Source organism: Callorhinus ursinus, unplaced genomic scaffold (assembly GCF_003265705.2).
Source record: "Callorhinus ursinus isolate GAN/ISIS: 27379988/994484 unplaced genomic scaffold, GSC_fseal_2.0 scaffold16, whole genome shotgun sequence".
Lineage (NCBI taxonomy): Eukaryota > Metazoa > Chordata > Mammalia > Carnivora > Otariidae > Callorhinus > Callorhinus ursinus.
The window spans coordinates 3,731,223-3,757,843 of NW_027397078.1; the positions used below are offsets into that span (position 1 = coordinate 3,731,223).

Genomic DNA, 26,621 nt, shown 5'->3' on the forward strand with positions numbered 1-26,621 from the left:
CTCACCACTGAAGGAAGTCAGTCACAAAAGACCACATGTTGTATGATCCCATTTTTATGAAATGTCCAGAATTGGAAAATCTGTAAAGACAGAAGGCAGATTAGTGGTCACTGAGGGCTGGGGAGGGGAGTGGGGTATTGGGAGGGTGACAGCTAAAGGGTACAAGATTTCTTTTTGTGTTTATAACATTGTATTAAAATTAATTTAGGATGATTTTGCACAGCTCTGTGAACATACTAGAAACCATTACATCACACACTTTAAGTGGGTGAATTATGTGGTACATAAATTATACCTCAATAAAGTTGTTATCAGCCATGAATCATGGAACACTACATCAAAAACTAATGATGTACTGTATGGTGACTAACATAACATAATAAAATAAAAAAATAAAGTCGTTATCAGGAAAAGAAGTATGATTAAAGTTTATGATGAGAAAGCTCTAATGGAAAAACTACACAACAGAGAGACCAGATGTGTAATATCACCACAGAAGTGGGAACTGAAAGAATTTTTTTAAAGGTTTTATTTATTTATTTGACAGAGAGAGAGAAAGCGAGAGAGGGAACACAAGCAGGGGGAGTGGGAGAGGGAGAAGCAGGCTCCCGCTGAGCAGGGAGCCCGATGTGGGGCTCGATCTCAGGACCCCGGGATCATGACCTGAGCTGAAGGCAGACGCTTAACGACTGAGCCACCCAGGAGCCCCTAAAAGAATTTTTTTTTTAACGCCAGAGGGAGTAACATCATTGAAAACAGTGGAGGAAAGAGCCTGTTTAAGATTCTCTCTCTCCCACTGCCACTCTCCCCGCTAAAAAACAAACAAACGAAGAACATGACACAACAATATGCTATCTACAAGAGAATCATTTTAGATTAAAAAAACAACCCAGGGGTGCCTGGCTGGCTCAGTCAGTGGAACATGTGACTCTTGATCTCTCGGATTTTGAGTTCAAGCCCCATGTTGGGTATAGAGATTACTTAGAAATAAAATCTTTGGGGCACCTGGGTGGCTCAGTTGGTTGAGCATCCTACTCTTGATCTCAGCTCAGGTCTTGAAATCATGGTTGTGAGTTTGAGCCCCATCTTGGGCTCCACACTGGGCATGGAACCTACTTAAAAAAAAAAAAGATAAAAAAATTAAAATCTCTTTTTAAAAGATGTGTTTATTTATTTATTTATTGGAGAGAGAGAGAGAGAGAGAGAGAGGGTGCACGAGGGAAGGACAGAGGGAGAGGGGGAGAGAGTCTCAAGCCAACCACGCTGAATGTAGAGCCTGACATGGGGCTCAGTGTCACGACCCTCAGATCACAGCCTGAGCTGAAACTAAGAGTCGGACATTCAACCAACTGTGCCTCCCAGGCACCCCCCCAAAAATAAAATCTTTTTTTAAAAAACCCTACATATGGGGGAAAGTGAAAGGTTAGAAAATGTTATCCCACGCAAATAGTAACCAAAAGATATGAGGTGGCTATATTAATATCAGACAAAATACAGTTTAAGTCAAAAATTGTTACAAAAGACAAAGAAGGCATTATATATTGATAAAATGTCAATCAAGATGATATAGATTAGTGTGTTATAGATTAGATATAGTGTGTGTAAACATATACACACTCAAAAACAGGGCCCCAAAATATATATACCAAAAATTGAAGGGCACCTGGGTGGCTCAGTGGCATCTAACTTCAGCTCAGGGCATGATCTCAGGGTCCTGGGATCGAGCCCCACATTGGGCTCCTTGCTCAGTGGGGAGTCTGCTTGTCCCTCTGCCTCTCCCCCCACTCATGCTCTCTTTCTCTCTCTCAAATAAGTAAATTAAATCTTGATGTCAGTGTTGTGAGTTCGAGCCCCACACTGGGTGTAGAGATTACTTAAAAATAAAATCTTTTTAAAAATTGAGAACATTGAAAAGAAAAATAGGCATATAATTGAAAGAGGAAATAATAGTTGGAAACTTCAGTACCCCACTTCAATCATGGATAGAGCAATGAGACGGAAGATCAGCAAGGAAAGAGAAGACATAAAGAACATTTTAAACCAACTAGACCCAACAGACATCTACAGAACAGTCCATCTGACAGAAGAGTACACATTCTTCTCAAGTGTACATGGAACATTTTCCAGGATAAACCATATTCTAGGCCACAAAACAAATCTCAATAAATTTAAAAAGATTAAAGTAATACAAATATCTTTTAAAACCACAATGGAAGGAAACTAGAAATTAATAACAGAAGGAAAACTGAAAAATTCACAAATGTGGAAATTTAATAACCAATGGATCAAAGAGGAAATAACAAGAAAAATTAGGAAATATTTTTGAGCTAAATGAAACTAAAAACACAGCATATCAAACTTTATGAGATGCAAAAAAAAGCAGGGCTCAGAGGGAAATTTGTACCTGTAAATGATTACATTAAAAAAGAACGATCTCGGGGCCCCTGGGTGGCTCAGTCAGTTAAGCAACTGCCTTCAGCTCAGGTCATGATCCCAGGGTCCTGGGATCGAGCCCCGCATCGGGCTCCCTGCTCAGAGGGGAACCTGCTTCTCCCTCTCCCTCTGCCTGCCGCTCTGCCTACTTGTGCTCACTCTCTGTCTCTCTGTCAAATAAATAAATAAAATCTTTTTTTTTTTAAAGAAAGATCTCAAATCAATAACCTAACTTCACACCTTAACAAACCAGAGAAAAAAAAGCAAGTGATGAAGTCCCAATAGTTTATTTTTGCTTTTGTTTCCCTTGCCCCAGGATAAAGATCTAGTAAGAAGTTGCTATGGCTGATGTTGACGGCATTACTACCTTGGTTCTCCTCTAGGATTGTAATGGTTTCAGGTTTCGCATTTAGGTATTTTATCCATTTTGAATTTATTTTGGTGTATGGTGTAAGAAAGTTGGTCCAGTTTCATTCTTTTGCATGTAGCTGTCCAGTTTTCCCAACACCATTGGTTGAAGAGACTATCTTTTTCCTATTGGATATTCTTTCCGGCTTGGTTGAAGATTAATTGACAATATAGTTGTGAGTTTATTTCTGGGTTTTCTATTCTGTTCAATTGATCTTTGTGTCTATTTTTGTGTCAGTACCATGCCGTTTTGCTCACTACAGCTTTGTAGTATAACTCGAAGTCCAGAACTGTGATGTCTCCAGCTTTGCTTTTCTTTTTCAAGGTTGCTTTGGCTATTCAGGGTCTTTTGTGATTCCATACAAATTTTAGGATTATTTGTTCTAGCTCTGTGAAAAATGTTGGTGGTATTTTGATAGGGATTGCATTAAATGTGTAGATTGCTTTGGGTAGTATAGACATTTTAATCCATGAGCATGGAATGTCTTTCCATTTCTTTGTGTCCTCTTCAAATTTTTTCATAAGTGTTTTATAGTTTTCAGGGTACAGGTCTTTCCCCTCTTTGGTTAGGCTTATTCCTAGGTATCTTATGGTTTTTGGTACAATTGAAATGGGATTGATTCCTTAATTTCCATTTCTGCTGCTTCATTCTTGGTGTATAGAAACACAACAGATTTCTATACATTGATTTTGTATCCTATGACTTTACTGAATTCGTGTATCAGTTCTAGCAATTTTTTGGTGGAGTCTTTTGGGTTTTCTATATAGAGTATCATGTCATCTGCAAATAGTGAAAGTTTGACTTCTTCCTTGCCAATTTGGATGCCTTTTCAAACTAAAAAGCTTCTGCACAGCAAAGGAAACAATAAACAAACTGAAAAGCAACCTGCAGAATGGGAGAAAATATTTGCAAATGACACATCTGATAAAGGGTTAGTATCCAAAATATACAAAGAATTTATAAAACTCAATACCCAAAAAAGAATAATCCAATTAAAAATGGGCAGAGGATTTGAATAGACATTTTTCCAGGGAAGACATACAGATGGCCAATAGACATGTGAAAAGATGCTCAACATCACTGATCATCAGGGAAATACAAATCAAAACTACAATGAGATATCACCTCACACCTGTCAGAATGGCTAAAACCAACAACACAAGAGACAACAGGTGTTGGTGAGGATGTGGGGAAGGGGGAACATTCTAACACTGTTGGTGGGAATGCAAACTGATGTGGCCACTCTGGAAAACAGTATGGAGGTTTCTCAAAAAGTGAAAAATAAAACTACCTGATGATCCAGCAATTGCACTACTAGGTATTACCCAAAGACTACAGAATACTCATTCAAAGGGATACATGAACCCAGTGTTTATAGCAGCATTCTCTACAAGAGCCAAACTATGGAAAGAGCCCAAGTGTCCATCGACTGATGAATGGATAAAGAAGGTGTGGTGTGGTGTGTGTGTGTGTGTGTGTCTCTGTGTGTGTGTAATGGGATATTACTCAGCCATAAAAAAGAATGAAATCTGGCCATTTGCAATGATGTGGATGGAGCTAGAGAGTATTATGCTAAGTGAGGTAAGTTAGAGAAAGACAAATACCATATGACTTCAGTCATCTGTGAAACTTAAGAAACAAAACAAATGAGCAAAGGGGAAAAAAAGAGAGGCAAACCATGGAACAGACTCTTAACTATAGAGAACAAACTGATGGTTACCAGAGGGGAGGTGGGTGGGGGTATGGACAAAATAGGTGATGGAGATTAAGGAGAGCACTTGTGATAAGCAACGGGTGTTGTATGGAAGTGTTGAATCACTAAATTGTACATCTGAAATTGACATTACACAGTATATTAACTAACTGGAATTTAAATAAAAACATTAAAAAAAAAAACCCAAGTGAAATCCAAAACTAGTAGAAGAAAGGAAATACTAAAGATTAGGTCAGAGATAAATAAAGAGAAAACAGTAAAAAAACCCAACTAAACTAAAGATTGATTCATTGAAAATAACACAATTAACAAATCTTTAGCTAGACTTGAAGAAAAAAAGAGAGAAGATGAAAATAACTAAAATTTGAAATGAAAATGAGGACATTCCTACTGACCTTACAGAAATAAAAAGTTCTGTAAAACAATACTATAAACAATTGTACCAAAAAGTTAGATAACCTAGATGAAATTCACAAATTCCTAGTAACAGAAATTAACAAAACTGTTTCAAGAAGAAATAAAAAAGTCTGAACAGATGTATAGCAAGTAAAGTGATTGAATCAGTAATCAAAAACTTCCATCGAAGTCAAAGACCAGATGGCTTCATTGATGAGTGTTACCAAACATTTAAAGAATTAATGCTAATCCTTTTCCAACTTTTCCAAAAATAGAAGAGGAAGTGACACTTCCAAATTCACTCTGACAAAGAAACTCCAAGAAAAGAAAATTACAAACTAAGGCCCTTTATGAATATAAATTAAAAATTCTCAACAAAATACTAGCAAACCAAACCCAGCAACATATTAAAAGGGTTATACACGACGACCAAGTGGGTTTTACCCCAGGACATAAGGATGTTTCAACATAAGAAAATCAATCAATGTAATACAGCACAATAATAGAATGAAGGAAAAACCACATGATAATCTCAATGGATGCAAAAAAGCATTTGAAATTACCAACACCCTTTCATTATTGAAAAAAAAATAGTAAACCAGGAATAGAAGAAAACTTCCTTAACATAATAAAAGGCATTTATGAAAAACTCACAGCTAATAACCTCCTCAATGGTGAAATATTAAAAGCTTTCCCTCTAAGATTAGGAACCAGAGAAGGATGTCTCCTTTTGTAATTGCAATTCAACATTGTCCTAGAAATTCTAGCCAGAGCAATTGGGCAAGAAAAAGAAATAAAAGGCATCTAAATTGGAAAAGAAAAAGTATAACTATCTCTAACAGATGACATCATCCTATAATAGAGAAAATCCTGAAGAATCCCCACACAGAAAAGCTATTACAGCTAATAAACAAAATCAGCAAAGTTGCAGGGCACATTATCAGCATGCAGAAATCAGTTATATTTTTATATACTAGCAATGAAAAATACAAAAAGGAAATTAAAGGATTCCATTTACAGTAGCATCAAAAGAATAAAATACTCAGGAATAAATTTAATCAAAAAGGTGAAAGACCTGTACACTGAAAACTACAAAACAATGAAAGTAATTAAAGAAGACCTAAATAGGGGCGCCTGGGTGGCTCAGTCAGTTAAGCGTCTGCCTTCAGCCCAGGTCATGATCCTGGGGGTCCTGGGATCAAGCCCCACGTGGGGCTCCCTGCTCAGTGGGGAGTCTGCTTCTCCTTCTGCCTCTGCCCCTCTCCCCACTTGTGCTCTCTCTGTCTCTGTCTCTTTCTCTCTCTCAAATAAATAAAATCTTTTAAAAAAAGAAGACCTAGGGCGCCTGGGTGGCTCAGTTGGTTAAGTGACTGCCTTCAGCTCAGGTCATGATCCTGAAGTCCCGGGATCAAGTCCCGCATTGGGCTCCCTGCTCAGCGGGGAGTCTGCTTCTCCCTCTGACCCTACCCCCTCTCATGTGCTCTCTCTCTCTCTCTCTCATTCTCTCTCTCAAATAAATAAATAAAATCTTTAAAAAAAAAGACCTAAATAAATGGAAAAATGTCTCATGTCCTGGCTTTAAAGACTTAATATTGTTAAGATGGCAATAGTCAACCAAAGAAATTTATACTCATGTTATACTTATATTCAATAAAATCCCTATCAAAATCCCAATGGTCTTTTTATTTTTTGCAGAAATAAGAAAGCTGATCCTAAAATTCTTGTGGAATTTCAAGGGACCAAGAAGAGCCAAAATAGTCTTGAAAAAGAGAAACAAAACAGTAAGACTAACATTCCCTGGTGTCAAAACTTACTACAAAGCCATGGTAATAAAAACAATGTGGATAAGGATAGACATATAGATCAATAGAATGAAATTGAGAGTCCAAAATGAATCCATACATCTATGGCCAACTGAATTTTGATTAAGTGTGCCAAGAGCATTCAATGGGGGAAAGAACAGGCTTTTCAACAAATTGTGCTGGGACAACTGGAAATCCACAAGCAAAAGAATGAAACTGTGCCTCTGCCTCACACCATATCCAAAAACTAACTCAAAGTGGATAAAAAACCTAAATATTAGAGCTAAAATCATAAAACTCTTAGAGCTAAAATCATAAAACTCTTAGAAGTACACATAGGGGCAAATCCTCATAACAGTTTGACAATGGTTTTGTAGGTATGACAGCAAAGCACAGCAAGAAAATAAAAATAAATTGGACTTCATAAAAATTTAAAACTTTTGTGCATCAAAGGCCACAGCCAAGGAAGTGAAAATACAACCCACAGAAGGGGAGAAAGTATTTTCAAATCATATGTCTGATAAAGTTTTTTTTATCCATAATATATATATAAAAAAACTCCTAAACTTTACCAAAAGGAGATAACCCAATTAAAAATGGGCAAAAGACTTGAACAGATATAGCTCAAAGAAGATATATAAGTTGCCAATAAGCAATTGAGTAGATGCCAACATGCTTAGTCATTAGGGAAGTGCAAATAAATACCATAATGAGATACCACTTAGCACCCACTAGGATCGCTAATCGTTGTTTATTTTTTTTAAACATAAAATAGCGAGTGTTGGTGAGGATGTGGAGAAATTGGGACCCTTATATATTGCTGGTGGAATGTAAAATGTTACAGCTGCTGTGAAAAATAGTCTGGTGGCTCCTCAATAAGTTAAACATAAAATTACCATATGACCCAGCAATTCTACTCTTGAGTATTGTTATGAACTGAATGTTGGTGTCCCACCTCCCCCACACCAATTAATATGTTGAAGTTCTAAACCCCTCCCCACGTCACTGTATTTGGAGATGAGGCCTTTAAGAAAGTGTTTAGCATTAAATGAGATCATGAGGGTGGGGTCTCACAAAATTTGTGTCCTTACAAGATGAGATACCAGAAAGCTCCCCCTCTCTCTCTTGTTCCCTCTCCATACACATGCACTGAAGAAAGGCTATGTGATGATATAGCAAGAAGGTGGCCATCTACAAGCCAGGAAGTGAGCTCTCACCAGAAACTGACTATGCTGGCACCATGACCTCAGACTTCCAGCCTTCAGAACTGCAAGGAAATAAATTTCTCTTGTTTAAGCCATCTCAGCTGTGGTATTTTGTTATGGCAGCCTGAGTGGACTAAGACCAGTATATACCCAAAGTAATTGAAAATAGTTGCCCAAAAAAACACACCCCTTCTATGTGAATGTTCATAGCAGCACTATTCACAATAGTCAAAAGGAGGAAACAACCCAGATGTCCATCATCTGATGAATGGATAAACAAAACATGGCCTATCCATACAGTCGTATATTGTTCAACTATAAAAAGGAATGGAGTATTGATAAATTGTATGACACAGATGAACCTTGAAAACATCATGCTAAGTGAAAAGAACCAGACACACAAAAATGCCATATGTTATTGGTTCCATTTATATGAAATATTCAGAATGGGCAAATCCATAGAGACAGAAAGCAGATTAGTGGCTGCCAGGAACTGGGGGGAAAGATGGAGTGGAGTGTGACTGATTAGTGTGTATGGGATTTCCTTTTCGGGTGATGAAAAAGTTCTGGAAGTAAATAGTGGTGATGTTTGCAAATTGTCAATGTACTAAAAGTTACTTACTTGTACACTTTTAAATGGTTAAAGTGTTACATGTTATATATATTTTACCATGAAAAAATATTTCTAAAAAATAAAGGGATATGTTGAGCACTAAATCAAAAACTAATGATGTACTATATGCTGGCTAATTGAATATAAGAAAGAAAGAAAGAACGAAAGAAAGAACGAAAGAAAGAGAAAGAAAGAAAGAAAGAAAGAAAGAAAGAAAGAAAGAAAGAAAGAAAGAAAGAAAGAAAGTAAGAAAGAAAGGAAGGATGGATAAATATATACCATGCTAACAGTAATTTAAAGAAATCTGGGGTAGCTATATACATTTCATACAAAGTGGACTTCAGAACAAGGAGAACTAAGAATCCTTAATGTGTATGCACCTAACAACACAGCATCAAAATACCTGAGGCAAAAAGTGATAGAACTGCAAGGAGGAGTAAATAAATACACTATTATAGTTGAAGACTGTAACACTCCTCTATCAATACTTGACAGGTCCAGCCAGCATAAAATCAGTAAGGATATAACTAAAATGAATGGCATCATCAATCGGCTGAATCTAATTGACATTTATCCAACAACAGCAGGATACACATTCTTCTCAAACTCACATGGAACATTCACCATGATAGACTACATATTGGGCTCTAGAAACACTTTAACCTATTTGAAAGAATAGAAATCATGTGAAGTATGCTCTCTGATTATAGTGGAATTAAACTAGAAACCAAAAACAGAGATAGCTGGAAAATCCCAAAATATTTGAAGATGAAACTCCCCACTTCTAAATAACAAATGAGTCAGAGAAGAAGTCTCCAGAGAAATGTCAAATCAACAACCTAACCTTTCACCTTAAGAAACTGGAAAAAAAAATGCACATGAAACCCAAAGAAGTAGAAGGAAGGAAATAATAAACATTAATAGGGGAATAAATAAAATAGAGATCAGAAAAACATCATAGGAAAGCAACAAAACCAAAAGTTAGTTTGTGGAAATGATCAATAAATTGACAAACCTGTAGGTAGAAAAGAAGAAAGAAAACTCAAATTATTGAATGAGGAATGGAAGGGGGACTTTACTCTTGATCCTACAGAAACAGAAGGTTTTAAAGGAATACTACAAAAATTAAGCAATTTAGATAACTGATATGAAATGTATAAATTCTTAGACACAAACTTCTGAAACTTTCTCAAGAAGAAATAAAAAATGTGAAGGGACCTATAAAAAGCAAGGAGATTAAATTAGTAATAGTAATATAAAAAACTTCTCACATAGAAAATCCCAGGACCAAATGTCTTCTCTGGTGAATTCTGCCACTTATAGAATGAACAGCTCAGAAATTCTTCCAAAAAACAGAAGAGTAGGGTATACTTCCCAACTTATTTTATGGGGCTCGTATTACCCTGATACCCAAAGCAGACAAAGACATCATAATAAAACTATAGACCAATATTTTTAAAAACACAGACACACACAAAAACCCGGAACAAAATACTAGCAAACCAAATCAAGCAATATGTAAAAAGGATTACATGTCATGACCAAGTGGGAATTTATCCCAGAAATGTAAGTTTGTGACTTAACACATAATAATTAATCAATGGAATATATCATATTAACAGAGTAAAGGCCAACAACCACCTTCTTATCTCTACAGATGCAGATAAAAATTGACAACAGCTAACACCCTTTCATGATAAAACCGCTCAACACACTGGGAATGGAAGGAATCGTCCTCAACCTGATAAAAGCTATCTATGAAAAAACCACAACTAACATCAAATTAACCGTGAAAGAGAGTTTTCTCCCTAAATGGGCACAAGACAAGGATGTTCACTCTTCTCACTTCCATTCCACATTGTACTGGATGTTTTAACCAGGGCAATAAGACAAGAGAAAGAAATACATGGCATATTGATTGGAAAGGAAGAAGTAAACTTAAAACAGGTGAATTTTACAGTATGTATATCATACCTCAGTGAAGCTGCTTAACCCATTTTGGCTACTGTGATGATAACACTTGGAATTTTGAGTCAAAGTTGTTTCAGTCAAACGTAGATCCAGTCCAGGAAGCAGAGGTAATCATGTGTGGGTTGACTTCAGACTATTTCTTCACTAGACAGCTGTGAACAAATATTACATGTCTAAACATCAGCCTCCAAATGTTTTCAGACTGAGAAATGTGGGCAGGAGTGAAAATCCACCGACATACAACTTCTGAGTCTGATCCATCAGAGGAACCAGAGGGTTCCTCTCTGCATTCAGATGGTTGTAGTCCAGATTTCATTGTGTCAAATCCGGAGCATGGCCATTTCCTCCTGGCAGAACTACTTGTCTCAAGTTTCTCTCCGCACCCACACTGTTGCCAGCTTAACTTTTTTTATTATGTTCAAATATACATAACATTTACCATTTTAGCCATTTTTCAGTACGTTGTTCAGTGGCAAGTGGCATTAAGTACATTCACACTGTTAGGCAGCCATCACCACCATCCATCTCCAGAAAATTTTCGCCTTCCCCAATTGAAACTCTGTACCTCTTAAACAATAACTTCTCATTTCGCCCTCCCTTCAGCCCTAGGAAACCACTTCTCTATTTTCTGGCTCTGTGAATTTGACTACTCTAGGTACCTCATTTAAGTGGAATCATACAGAATTTTTATCCTTTTGTGTCTGGCTTATTCCACTTAACATCATGTCCTCAAAATTCATCCATGTTGTAGCATGTGTCAGAATTTCATTATTTTTTATTTTTTTAAAGATTTTATTTATTTGAGGGAGAACGAGCACGAGCGGGGTGGGGGGCAGGGGCAGAGAGAGAGGGAGAAGCAGGCTCCCCACTGAGCAGGAAGCCCAACACGGGGCTCGATCCCAGAACCCTGAAATCAGGACCTGAGCCGAAGGCAGATGCTTAAGGTGACTGAGCCAACCAGGCACCCTGGAATTTCATTTCTTTTTAAGACTGAATAATATTCCATTATGTGTATGTACCACATTTTGTTTACTCATCCACTGATGGGACATTTGGGTTGTTTCCACCTTTTGGCTTTTGTGAATAATGCTGTCATGAACAATGGTGTACAAATGTCAGTTTGAGTCCCTGCTTTCAATTCTTTTGTGTATACACCCAGAAGTGGGATCACTAGATCATATGGTAATCTATGTTTAGTTTTTTAATGAGAAATCACCATGCTGTTTTCCACAGCAACTACATCACTTTACATCCCCACCAGCAATGCACGAGGATTCTGATTTCTCTGCATTCTTAGCCAACACTTGTTATTTTCTGTTGTTGTTGTTTTTTTATAATAGCCATTCTAATGGGTATGATGTGGTATCTCATTGTGGTTTTGATTTCTATTTACCTGATTAGTGATATTGAGTATATTTTCACGTGCTTATTGACAATCTGTATATCCTCTTTACAGAAATGTCTATTTGAGTTCCTTGTCCATTTATTAATTGGGTTGTTTGTTTGATGTCATTGAGCTGTAGTTTTTATACATTCTGGATATTATCTTTTATCATATATATGATTTGCAAAGATTTTCTTCCATAGTGTGGGTTGCCTTTTTACTCTGTTAATATTGTCCTTTGACGCACAAAAGCTTTTTAAATTTTTGATGTCATCCAATTAATTTTTCTTATTGCCTGTGCTTTTGATGTTATATCCAAAAATCATTGACAAACCCTATGTCATGAAGCTTTCCCATTATGTTTTCTTCTAAGATTTTATGTTTTAGCTTTATAATTAGGTCTTGGATCCATTTTGAGTTAATTTTTGTTTATAGTATAAGATACAAACCCATCTTCATTCTTTTGCATATGGATAACCAGTTTTCCTAGCACCGTTTGTTGAGAATAATTTCCTTTCCACATTGGCTTGTCTTGGAACCCTTGTTGATAATCAACTGACCATAAATGTGGAAGTTTATTTCTGGATTCTTTATTATGTTCCTTTGGTCTACATGTCAGCTGATTAACTTTTTATTTTATTTTATTTTGTCTTTAATTTAAATTTTAGTTAACATACAGTGCAATATTGGTTTCTGGAGTAGAATTCAGTGATTCATCACTTACATACAACACCTAGTGCTCATCACAACAAGTGCCCTCTTTAATAGTCATCACCCATCTAGCTCATCCCCTGCCCACTTCCCTCCATCAACCTTCAGTTTATTCTCTATCATTAAGAGTCTCTTATGGCTTGTTTCCCTCTCTCCTTTTTTTCTTTCCAACTTCCTGTATGTTCATCTATTTTCTTTCTTAAATTCCACATGAGTGACACCATACGGTATTCGTCTTTCTCTAACTGACATATTTCACTTAGCATAATACATTCTAGCTATATCCATAATTGCAAATGGCAAGATTTCATTTTTCTGATGGCTGAGTAATATTCCATTGTATATATATACCACAGCTTCTTTATCCATTCATCAGTCAAAGGACATTTGGGCTCTCTCCATAGTTTGGCTATTGTTAATGCCGCTATAAACATTAGGGTGCATGTGCCCCTTCAAATCTGTATTATTGTATCTTTGGGTAAATACCTAGTAGTGCAATTGCTGGACTGTAAGGTAGCTCTATTTTTAACTTTTTGAGGAACCTCCAAACTGTTTTCCAGAGTGGTTGCACCAGTTTGCATTCCCAGCAGTGCCAGAAGGTTCCCCTTTCTCTGCATCCTCACCAACACCTGTTGTTTCTTGTGTGGTTAATTTTAGCCAATGACAGGTGTGAGGCGGCATCTCACTGTGGTTTTGATTTGTATTTCACTGATGCTGAGCGATGCTGAGCATCTTTTCATGTGTCTGTTAGCCATCAGGATGTCTTCTTTGGAAAGGTGTCTACTCATGTCTTCTGCCCATTTCTTAACTAGATTATTTGTTTTTTGGGTGTTGAGTTTGATAAGTTCTTTATAGATTTTGGATACTAACCCTTTATCGACTATGTCATTTGCAAATATCTTCTCCCATTTGCCTTTTCGTTTTGTTGATTGTTTCCTTCATTGTGCAGAAGCTTTTTATCTTGATGAAGTCCCAGTAGTTCATTTTTGCTTTTGTTTCCCTTGCCTCCGGCAATGTGTCTAGTAAGAAAATGTTATGTCCAATGTCAAAGAGGTTTCTGCCTGTGTTCTTCTTTAGGGTTTTGATGGTTTCCTGTCTTGCATTTAGGTCTTTCATCCATTTTGAATTTATTTTTGTGGGTGGTGTAAGAAAGTGGTCCAGTTTCAATCTTCTGCATGTTGTTGTCCAGTTTTCCCAACACTATTTGTTGAAGAGACTGTCTTTTTTTCCATTGGATGTTCCTTCCTACTTTGTTGAAGATTAGTTGACCATATAGTTATGGGCCCATTTCTGGGTTCTCTGTTCTGCTCCAATGATCTATGTGTCTGTTTTTGTGCCAGTACCTTACTGTCTTGATGACAACAGCTTTGTAATATAGCTTGAAATCCGGAATTGTGATGCCTCCAGTTTTGTTTTTCTTTTTCAGAATTGCTTTGGCTATTCAGGTCTTTTGTGGTTTCATACAAATTTTAGGATTGTTTGTTCTAGCTCTGTGAAAAATGCTGGTGGTATTTTGATAGGGATTGCATTAAATGTGTAGATTGCTATGGGTAGTACAGACATTTTAACAATGTTTATTCTTTCAATCCATGAGCATGGAATGCTTTTACATTTTTTTTAAAAAGATTTCTTTATTTATTTTAGAGAGAGGGAGCATGAACAGAAGTGGTAGAGGGAGAGGGAGAGAGAATCTCAAGCAGACTCCATGCTGAGCACAGAGCCCAACCCAGGTCTCTATCTCCTGACCCTGAGATCACGACCTGAGCCAAAACCAAGAGTTGGATGCTTAACCAATTGTGCCACCCAGGCTCCTCTGCTGTTCCATTTCTTTGTGTCCTCTTCAATTTCTTTCATAAGCGTCCTGTAGTTTTCAGAGTTCAGATCTTTTACCTCTTTGTTAGGTTTATTCCTACGTATCTTACTGTTTTTGGTGCAATTGCAAGTGGGATCAATTCCTTGATTTCTTTTTCTGCTGCTTTGTTATTGGTATGTGGAAATGCAGTGGATTTCTGCAGATTGATTTTATATCCTGCAACTCTGCTGAATTCATGTATTAATTCTAGTAATTTTTTGGTGGAGTCTTCAAATTTTCTATATAGAGTATCATGTCGTCTGCAAATAGTAAAAGTTTAATTTCTTCCTTGCCAATTTGGATGCCTTTTCTTTCTTTCTGTCGTCTGATTGCTGAGGCTAAGACTCCCAGTACTGTCTTAAATATTAATGGTGAGAGTGGACATCCTTGTCTTGTTCCTGACCATAGGGGAAAGGCTCTTAGTTTTCCCCATTTAGGATGATACTAGCTGTGGGTCTTTCGTATATGGCCTTTATGATTTTGAGGTATGTTCTAGCTATCCTTACTTTGTTGAGGGTTATTATCAGGAATGGATGTTGTACTTCATCAAATGCTTTTTCTGCATCTTGTGAGAGGATCATGTGGTTCTTATCCTTTTATTAATGTGGTGTATCATGTTGATTGATTTGAGAATATTGACCCACCCCTGCAGCCCAGGAATAAATCCCACTTGATCATGGTGAATAATTCTTTTAATGTATGGTTGAATTCAACTTGCTAGTATTTTATTGAGAATTTTTGCATCCACGTTCATCAGGGATATTGGCCTGTAATTCTCCTTTTTTTTTTTTTTTAAAGATTTTAGTTATTTATTTGACAGAGAGAGACACAGCGAGAGAGGGAACACAAGCAGGGAGAGTGGGAGAGGGAGAAGCAGGCTTCCTGCTGAGCAGGGAGCCTGATGTGGGGCTCGATCCCAGGACCCTGAGATCATGACCTGAGCCGAAGGCAGACGCTTAATGACTGAGCTATCCAGGCACCCTGTAATTCTTGTTTTTAGTGGGGTCTTTGTCTGGTTTTGGAATCAAGGTAATCTGCCTTCATAGAATGAGTTTGGGAGTTTTCCTTCCATTTCTATTTTTTGGGACAGTTTCAGAAGAATAGGTATTAACTCTTCTTTATATGTCTGGTAGATTTCCCCTGGGAAGCCATCTGGCCCAGGACTTTGTTGGGAGATTTTTGATTACTGATTCAATTTATTTGCTGGTTATGGGTCCGTTTAAAATTTCTATTTCTTTCTGTTTCCGTTTTGGCAGTTTGTAGGTTTCTAGGAATTTGTCCATTTCTTCTAGGTTGCCCAGTTTGTTGGCATATAATTTTTCATAGTATTCTCTTATTTTTGTTTGAGTTCCTATGGTATTGGTCATGATCTCTCCTCTTTCATTCATGATTTTATTTATTTGGGTCCTTTCTGTTTCCTTTTTGATAAGTCTGGCTAGGGGTTTATCAATTTTATTAATTCTTTCAAAGAACCAGCTCTTAGTTTCGTTAATACATTCCACTGTGTTTTTTGCTTGTTTGTTTGTTTCTACATCATTTATTTCTGATCTAATCTTAATTATTTCCCTTCTTCTGTTGGCTTTAGGCTTTATTTGCTGTTCCTTTTCTAGCTCCTTTAGGTGTAAAGTTAGGTTGTGTATTTGAGAATTTTTTTCCTTCTGGAGGTAGGCCTGTACTGAAATATACTTCCCTCTTAGGACTGCCTTTTATGCCTCCCAGAGGTTTTGGACTGTTGTGTTTTCATTTTCATTTGCTTCCATGTATTTTTTTGTTTCTTCTTTAATTTCCTGGCCAATCCATTTATTCTTTACTAGGATGTTCTTTAACCTCCACGTATTTGTGGTCTTTCCAAAAATTTTTTAAAGATTTTATTTATTTATTTGACAGGGAGAGATAGCAAGAGCAGGAACACAAGCAGGAGGAGTGGGAGAGGGAGAAGCAGACTTCCCGCCAAGCAGGGAGCCAGATGTGAGGCTTGATCCCAGGACCCTGAGATCATGACCTGAGCTGAAGGCGGACGCTTAACGACTGAGCCACCCAGGCGCTCCATTTGCAAATTTTTTCTTGTGGTTGACTTCAGGTTTCATAGTGTTGTGGTCTGAAAATATGCATGGTATGATCTCCATCTTTTTGCACTTGTTGAGGGCTGATTTGGTGACCCAGTATGTAATCTGTTCTGGAGAATGTTCCATGGCATTTGAAAAGAATGTGTATTCTGCTGCTTTAGCATGAAATGTTCTGAATATATCTGTTAAGTCCATCTGGTCCAGTGTGTCATTCAAAGCCATTGTTTCCTTGTTTTCTGCATAGATGATCTGTCCATTGCTGTAAATGGGGTGTTAAAGTCATCTACTATTATATTATTATCAATGAGTTTCTTTATGTTTATTATTAATTGATTTACGTATTTGGGCGCTCCTAAGTTGGGGGCATAAATACTCATAATTGTTAGATATTCTTGATGGATTAACCCCTTAATTATGATATAATGCCCTTCATCTCTTGTTATAGTCTTTGTTTTAAAATCTAGTTTGTCTGAAATAAGTATGGCTACCTGGCTTTCTTTTGATGTCCATTAGCATGATAGATGGTTCTCCATCCCCTCACTTTCAATCTGCAGGTGTTTTTAGGTCTAAAATGAGTCTCTTGTCAGCTGGTTAACTTTTTATTTTTATTTTTTATTTTTATTTTTTTTTAAAGATTTTATTTATTTAGTTATTTGAGAGAGAGAGAATGAGAGATAGAGAGCACGAGAGGGAGGAGGGTCAGAGGGAGAAGCAGACTCACTGCTGAGCAGGGAGCCTGATGTGGGACTCGATCCCGGGACTCCAGGATCATGACCTGAGCCGAAGGCAGTCGCTTAACCGACTGAGCCACCCAGGCGCCCAGCTGGTTAACTTTTTAAAGTGCAACACTCGTCTTGTCAATTTTTGCCATTCTAACTGGTGTAAGGTGGTATCTCAATGTGGTTTTGATTTTAATTTCCCTGATGGCTAATGATGTTGAACATTTTTTCATGTGTCTCTTAACCATTTGTATGTCTTTAGAGAAGTGTCTGTTCATGTCCTCTGCCCATTTTTTGACTTGATTATTTGTTTTTTGGGTGTTGAGTTTGAGAAGTTCTTTATAGATCTTGGATACCAGCCCTTTATCTGTAGTCATTTGCAAATATCTTCTCCCATTCCATGGGTTGAAACAACAAATGTCAGAGAGGATGTGGAGAAAGGGGAACCCTCTTACACTGTTGGTGGGAATGCAAGTTGGTATAGCCACTTTGGAAAACAGTATGGAGGTTACTCAAAAAGTTAAAAATAGAGCTACCCTATGACCCAGCAATTGCACTACTGGGTATATACCCAAAGACAAAGATGTAGTGAAAAGAAGGGCCACATGTACCCCAATGTTCATAGCAGCAGTGTCCACAATAGCCAAACTGTGGAAGGAGCCGAGATGCCCTTCAACAGATGAATGGATAAAGAAGATGTGGTCCATATATACAATGGAATATTACTCAGTCATCAGAAAGGATGAATACCCAACATTTGCATCAACATGGATGGGACTGGAGGAGATTATGCTAAGTGAAATAAGCCAAGCAGAGAAAGTCAATTATCATATGGTTTCACTTATCTGTGGAACATAAGGAACAGCATGGAGGACATTAGGAGAAGGAAGGGAAAAATGAAGGGGGGGAAATTGGAGGGGGAGATGAACCATGAGAGGCTATGGACTCCAGGAATCAAACTGAGGGTTTTAGAGGGGAGGGGGTGGGGGATGGGTGAGCCCAGTGGTGAGTATTAAGGAGGGCACATATTGCATGGAGCACTGGGTGTTATATGAAAACAGTGAATCATGGAACACTACATCAAAAACTAATGATGTACTGTATAGTGACTAACATAACATAATAAAAAAATTATTAAAAAAAAAAGTGAAACATTCAACGTGGCCTGCCCTCTCTCTTAATCCATTAGTTGTAGCCAATATCTTAAAACCAAAATCCAAGTTAGTCCAGCATTTAAGTACTGTCAAATCTGGTTGGTCAAAGCCATCTTTCCACTCTATTCCTTTGATACCCATTCTTTTGACACCAATTCAGTATTTCCTACACATATGCCCTTCATTCATTTTCTATCTCTGTACTTTATTCAAGCTATTTCCTTTGCCTGCAGTGCCCTTCCCTCCTCTTACCCTCGTTTCCATCTCTGCATGCTAAACCATGGCCACCCTTCAATGATGTGCTCCAATGCCACTTCCTCTATGAAGCCTTTTCCAATTTCAGTTGGAAATTCTCTCTTGTTCTTCTAAAGTCCCTGAAATGCATTTATTATCCTCTTGCTTATGTAGCATTGTTACAATTAGAGAGGTTCCAGTCCCTCTGCTCTACTGGAAGCCTCTCTATGGCAAGAGCATTGTTTTATGCTCAACAGCCCATTGTCTGTTTTTTGTTTGTCATAGTACCTGGCACAGTAGTGTAGTAGAGGTGTATGCTCACTCAATAAATATTAATTCATTACCCTGAGCTACCCACCAAGAAAATATAACAGAATTCCTCTTCTCCTACTGCAGTTGTGAGTGTCAGTCCTACGAGGACTCTGGCTGGATTCAAGATACCAGCCAGGAAATGCTCAATAACTCTGCAGAAAATCCACATTACCAAGATTGAGCAAGATGGCAGAGGAGTGGGGGACTCCGTTTCAACCAGTCCCCTGAATTTAGCTAGATATCTGCCAAGCCACTCTGAACACTCACAAAATTAGCCTGAGATATAAGATTATACGTCTGGATCTCTACAGGGGCAGAGGATCATCAGTTGAGAGGGTGCAGCTTGCCTGGATTGTGGTTGATATTTTTGACTGTACATCCCTTCAACCACAACTCAACAGAATGACTAGGAGGAGGAACTCCCAACAAAGAAAAGTCCCAGAAACAATGGACTCTCCCGCAGACCTAATGGATATCGATATAAGCAAGATGTCGGAAATAGACTTCAGGTTAACAGTTGTGAAGATGATAGCTAGAATGGAGAAATCAATTAATGGCAACATAGAGTCTCTAAGGGCAGAAATGAGAGCTGAACTGGCAGAACTTAAAAATGCTATCAGTGAGATCCAATCTAATCTAGATACTCTAACAGCTAGGGTAAACGAGGCAGAAGAGTGAATTAGTGACCTAGAAGACAAACTGAAAGAAAAGAAGGAAAGAGAGGAGGCCTGGGAGAAACAGCTTAAAATCCATTAAAACAGAATCAGAGAAATAAGTGACGCCATGAAATGTTCCAATGTCAGAATTATTGGGATCCCTGAGGGGGTGGAGAGAGAGAGAGCACTAGAAGATATATTTCAGCAAATCGTAGCTGAGAACTTCCCTAATCTGGGAAATTAAACAAACATTCATGTCGTAGAGGCAGAGAGGACCCCTCCCAAGATCAAGGAAAACAGACCAATGCCCCAGCATGTAATAGTAAAACTCGCAAATCTTAGAACCAAGGAAATCATCTTAAGGGCAGTTAGGGGGAAGAGATTCCTTATGTACAGAGGGAGGAACATCAGAATAACGTCAGACCTATCCACAGAGACCTGGCAAGCCAGAAAGGCCTGGCAAGACATATTCAGGGTACTAAATGAGAAGAATAAGCAGCCAAGAATACTTTATCCAGCAAGGCTCTCATTTAGAATGGATGGAGAGATGCAGAGCTTCCAGGACCAGCAGAAACTGAAAGAATATGTGACCACCAAGCAGGCCCTGCAAGAAATATTAAGGGGGGGGTTCTATAAAAGGAGAAAGACCCCAAGAGTGATATAGAACAGAAATTTACAGAGACAATCTATAGAAACAAGGGCTTTACAGGCAATATGATGACAATAAATTCATATCTTTCAATAATCACTCTCAACATGAATGGCATAAATGCTCCCATAAAACAGCACAGGGTTGCAGACTGGATAAAAAGACAGGACCCATCCATATGCTGTCTACAAGAGACTCATTTTGAACCTAAAGATACATCCAGACTGAAAGTGAAGGGATGGAGATCCATCTTCCATGCCAACAGACCTCCAAAGTAAGCTGGGGTAGCAATTCTCATATCAGACAAAGTATATTTTAAGCTAAAGACTATAGTTAGAGACACAGAAAGACACTATATCATTCTTAAAGGGTCTATCCAACAAGAAGATCTAACAATTGTAAATATCTATGCCCCCAACATGGGAGCAGCCAACTACATAAGTCAACTGTTAACCAAAATAAAGTCATGTTGATAATAATACATTAATTGTAGGAGACCTCAATACTCCACTCTTAACAATAGACAGATCATCTAAGCAGAAAATCAACAAAGAAACAAGAGCTTTGAATGACACACTGGACCAGATGGACCTCACAGATATATATATAGAACATTCCACCCTAAAACAACAGAATACTCATTCTTCTCAAGTGCACATGGAACTTTCTCCAGAATACACCACACACTGGGTCACAAATCAGCTCTCAACCAATACCAAAAGATCGAGATTATTCCCTACATTTTCTCAGACCATAATGCTTTAAAACTGGAACTCAATCAGAAGAAAAAATTTGGAAGAAATTCAAACACTTGGAAGCTAAAGACCACTCTGCTTAAGAATGTTTGGGTCAAACAGGAAATCAAAGAACTTAAACAATTCATGGAAACCAATGAGAACAAAAACACATCAGTCCAAAACTTTTGGGATACTGCAAAGGCAGTCCTAAGGGGGAAGTACATAGCCATCCAAGCCTCACTCAAAAAAATGGAAAAATCCCGAATTCACCAACTATCTTTACACCTTAAAGAACTGGAGGAAAAGCAACAAATGATGCCTAAGCCACGCATTAGACGAGAAATAATTAAGATTAGAGCAGAGATCAATGAATTAGAAACCAGAAACACAGTAGATCAGATCAACAAAACTAGAAGCTTGTTCTTTGAAAGAATTAATAAGATCAATAAACCACTGAGCAGACTTATCCAAAAGAAAAGAGAAAAGACCCAAATTAATAAAATTATGAATGAAAGGGGAGAGATCACAACTAACACCAAGGAAATAAAAACAATTATTAGAAATTATTATCAACAACTATATGCCAATAAATTAAGCAACTAGGAAGAAATGGATGCCTTCCTGGAAACCTATAAACTACCAAGACTGAAACAGGAAGAAACAGACAACCTGAATAGACCAATAACCAGTAACGAGATGGAAGCAGTGATCAAAAACCTCCCAAAGAACAAGAGTCCAGAGCCTGATGGATTCCCTGGGAATTCTACCAAACATTCAAAGAAGAAATAATACCCATTCTCCTGAAGCTGTTTCAAAAAATAGAAACAGAAGGAAAGCTTCCAGACTCATTCTATGAGACCAGCATTACCTTGATCCCAAACCAGGCAAAGACCCCATCAAAAAGGAGAAATTTAGACAGATATCCCTGATGAATATGGACGCCAAAATTTTCAACAAAATCCTAGCTAGTAGGGTCCAACAGTACATTAAAAGGATCATCCACCATGAGCAAGTGGGATTTATCCCCGGGATGCAAGGGTGGTTCAACATTTGCAAATCAATCAGTGTGATAGAACACACTAATAAGAGGAGAGAGAAGGACCATATGGTCCTCTCGATGCAGAAAAAGCATTTGACAAAATACAGCATCCTTTCCTGATTAAAACTCTTCAGAGTATAGGGATAGAGGGAACATTCCTCAAGTTCATAAAATCCATCTATGAAAAACCCACAGTGAATATCATTCTCAGTGGGGAAAAGCTGAGAGCCTTTCCCTTAAGATCAGGAACATGACAAGGATGCCCACTCTCACCACTATTGTTCAACATAGTACTAGAAGTCCTAGCAACAGCAGTCAAACAACAAAAAGAAATAAAAGTTATTCAAATTGGCAAAGAAGAAGTCAAACTCTCTCTCTTCACAGATGACATGATACCAAAAGACTCCACCCCCAAATTAGTAGAACTCATACAGCAATTCAGTAATGGGGAAGGATACAAAATCAATGCACAGAAATCAGTTGCTTTCTTATACACTAACAATGTAACTGTAAAAAGAGAAATTAGAGAATCAATTCCACTTACAATAGCACCAAAAACCATAAGATACCTTGGAATAAACCTAACCAAAGAGGTAAAGGATGTATACTCTAGGAACTACAGAACATTCATGGAAGAAATTGAAGACACAAAAAGATGGAAAAACATTCCATGCTCATGGATCGGAAGAATAAACATTGTTAAAATGTCTATGCTGCCCAGAGCAATCTATACCTTCAATGCCATCTCAATCAAAATTCCAATGGCATTTTTCAAAGTGCTGGAACAAACAATACTAAAATTTGTATGGAATCAGAAAAGACCCTGAATCGCCAAGGAAATGTTGAAAAAGAAAAACAAAGCTGGGGGCATCACGTTGCCTGATTTCAAGATATATTACAAAGCCGTGATCACCAAGACAGCATGGTACTGGCATGAAAACAGACATATAGACCAATGGAACAGAATAGAGAGCCCAGATAAGGACCCTCAACTCTATGGTCAAATAATCTTCGACAAAGCAGGAAAAAATATGCAATGGAAAAAAGACAGTATCTTTGATAAATGGTGCTGGGAAAATTGGACAGCTATATACAGAAGAATGAAATTCGACCATTCTCTTACACCATACACAAAGATTATACTCAAAATGATGAAAGACCTCAATGTGAGAGAGGAATCCATCAAAATCCTAGAGGAGAACATAGGCAGTAACCTCTTCGACATCGGCCACAGCAACTTCTTTTAAGACACATCCCCAAAGGCAAGGGAAACAAAAGCGAAAATGAACTTTTGGGACTTCATCAAGATAAAAAGCTTCTGCACAGCAAAGGAAACAGTCAACAAAACAAAGAGGCAACCCATGGAATGGGAGATGATTTTTGCAAATGACACTACAGACAAAGGGCTGATATCCAAGATCTATAAAGAACTTCTCAAACTCAACACCCAAAAAACAATAATCAAATCAATAAATGGGCAGAAGACATGAACAGACACTTCTCCAAAGAAGACATACAAATGGCTAACAGACACATGAAAAAATGTTCATCATCATTAGCCATCAGGGAAAATCAAATCAAAACCACATTGAGATACCACCTTACCAGTTAGAACGGCAAAAATTGACAAAGCAGGAAACAACAAATGTTGGAGAGGTTGTGGAGAAAGGGGAACCCTCTTACACTGTTGGTGGGAATGCAAGTTGGTAGAGCCACTTTGGAAAACAGTATGGAGGTTACTCAAAAAGTTAAAAATAGAGCTACCCTATGATCCAGCAATTGCACTCCTGGGTATTTACCCCAAAGACACAGATGTAGTGAAAAGAAGGGCCATATGCACCCCAATGTTCATAGCAACAATGTCCACAATAGCCAAACTGTGGAAAGAGCTGAGATGTCCTTCAACAGACAAATGGATAAAGATGTGGTCCATATATACAATGGAATATTACTCAGCCATCAGAAAGGATGAATACCCAACTTTTGCATCAACACGGGTGGGACTGGAGGAGATTATGCTAAGTGAAATAAGTCAAGCAGAGAAAGTCAATTATCACATGGGTTCACTTATTTGTGGAACATAAGGAACAGCATGGAGGACATTAGGAGAAGGAAGGGAAAAATGAAGGGGGGGAAATCGGAGGGGGAGATGAACCATGAGAGACTATGGACTCCAAGAAACAAACTGAGGGTTTGGGGGGGTGAGGGATGGGTGAGCCTGGTGATGGGTATTAAGGGGGGCACATACTGCATGGAGCACTGGGTGTTATATGCAAACAATGAATCATGGAACGCTACATCAAAAACTAATGATGTACTGTATGTGACTAACATAACATCATAAAATAAAATAATTAATAAATAAATAAAATCTTAAAAAAAAAGAAAAGAAAATCCACATTTCCAAAGGTACATTTCCAGAAAGGACATGGGTGCATGAATCTTTGCTTGTTTTTTGAGTTAACATTTGTTCAGGTCCTGAGACATGCATTCTACCCTTGCTCGTTTGGTTTTCCCACACCAGAGAGTAACCTTAAGGAGAGTCAGTGACCAGGTCAGGGTGACTTAGTTCCTGTTGACGTGGGCTGGAACTAATGCCAGGAGTTCATGACACCAGAGCCTCCCAGGCCTACCTGTCATTCTTGCAAATGAACTTCCTGAGTGGGATGCTTTGTTTTGTTTTGCTTTGCTTTTGTTGAGCAGAATGCTGTACACCAGTTACCACCCCAGGGGAGAATTCCAAACACCTCAGTCCACCACATCTTGGTATTGGAGTCACCAAGGAAAACACAATGCAGCCAAGCACTGGATGGAACAGCGTGTTACTTACATAGATAAAAGACAGAGCAAGATCAGCTTCAATAGTGGGTGTTGGTCCCCTATGGCCAGCAGGTCTCTCCCCACAGCTGAACCAAGGCAATTCGCCTATGAACACCCTACTTCTGTTGCAGTGGAAGAACCTTGTCCTTTCCCCTTGTTGGCCAGCAGTGGGGTTGGCCAGGTGTCATATGACACACATACTTAAGCAGAACAAAGGCACATACATTGAACTTGCAACAGGGAAAGATATTCACATGAACACAGGCTGCATGGGCTCTTCATCACTTGGTAAGGAAGTATTCCAGCCCCAAGACCCATTCTTATATGGCCTGGTGGAAATCAAAAGACTGAAAGATGATACTGCGTGTCCCAACAGTTTTGTTTTTGGCAGGGGACTGGGAAGGCAGAAGAAAGGTTTACTATGAAGAGAAACCAGGACTGGAAAATGTCAGTGAACATCACAGACACATGAAGAAGCTGGCAAAGGCCAGCAACACTGAATTCAAGAGGATCTCAGTCACTTTGGAATACTGACAATAATGGCTAACCCTTATACGGTGCTCACTCTGTATCTAAATACAAATAGGCACTGCTTTATTTAGATAAATACAGATCTTATCTAAATACAGATAAGGCACTGTTCTAAGTACTTTATTGATATTAGTTCCATTTAGTCCCCACTCAATAGCCCTAAGAAGTAGGTATACTTATTATTCCTATAATAATACAGACAAGAAAGCTGAGGCACAGATAGGTTAATTAACTTGCTTAAGACCACACAGCTAATAAGTGGCAGAGGCAGGCTTCAAACTCAGGCAGCTTGGCTCCAGAGCACATGTTTTTAATCACTGTGTCACGATGACTTTCAGGAAGACAAGGAACTCACTGCAGTCTGACCAAGACAGGACCAGATCACCAAGATGGAAGAATACCCCTTTGGTCTGAGAAATACAGAGACTGATGCCAAGGAGAAGAAAATGAATACAACCCCTGGCCGTGTACCAGTGAGGCTGGTAGTTGGACTAGATGTTGTCAGTGTCATGAATAAGCACTGTTAATATGTTCCCTATAAATGCTTTCTTTACTGATTATATATGTGTGATAGGGAGAAAAGAGAGTGTAGGTCAGGTAGATCTTTTTTTTATAAACCTAGTTGAGAGTATTTCCTACTTTTTGTGTATTGCTTTTGAGAAAATTCATTTTGAGTGAAGCATTTAATTAGGCTTCCCTTTTCATGAGGCTAATTGTCATGGAACTCTAGAGATAGGTACATGGTGTTGGTCTAACAACTTTGGTACTGGGCAAGAGACATGAAGTTGCTTTGAGGTAGCAGCACAAGGATTTTGGGAACTCCTAGAAAGGAAATGTAAGATGTGAGCGCTGCAACCCAGGCAACTGAATTAATTATAAAGAAAGAAAAGTATAGGGGTATCTGGCTGGTGACTCAGTCTTGGGGTTGTAAGTTCATGCCCCATGTTGGGTATAGAGATTACTTAAAAATAAAATCTTTAGGGGTGTCTGGGTGGCTCAGTCAGTTAAGCGTCTGACTTGGTTTTGGCTTAGGTCATGATCTCAGGGTCATGAAATCGAGGCCTGCATCAGGCTCAGCACTCAGCTGAGAGTCTGCTTGAGATTATCTCTTCTTCTTCCCCCTCTGCCCCTCTCATTTGCATTTGTGCTCTCTCTCTCTCTTTCTTTCTCAAATAAATAAAATCTTTTAAAAAATAAATCTTTGAAAAGAAAGA

At 38.2% G+C, this 26,621-nt stretch overlaps 1 long non-coding RNA gene across 1 annotated transcript in view; it reads right to left on the bottom strand.

Annotated features, from left to right (window-relative positions):
• Nucleotides 1–26,621, bottom strand: part of LOC141374269 (uncharacterized) — a 50,554-nt gene continuing 23,933 nt past the window's right edge. The window contains exon 3 of the long non-coding RNA XR_012381016.1: nucleotides 1–80. This is a non-coding gene — a long non-coding RNA (uncharacterized lncRNA). The remainder of the gene's footprint in view (nucleotides 81–26,621) is intronic.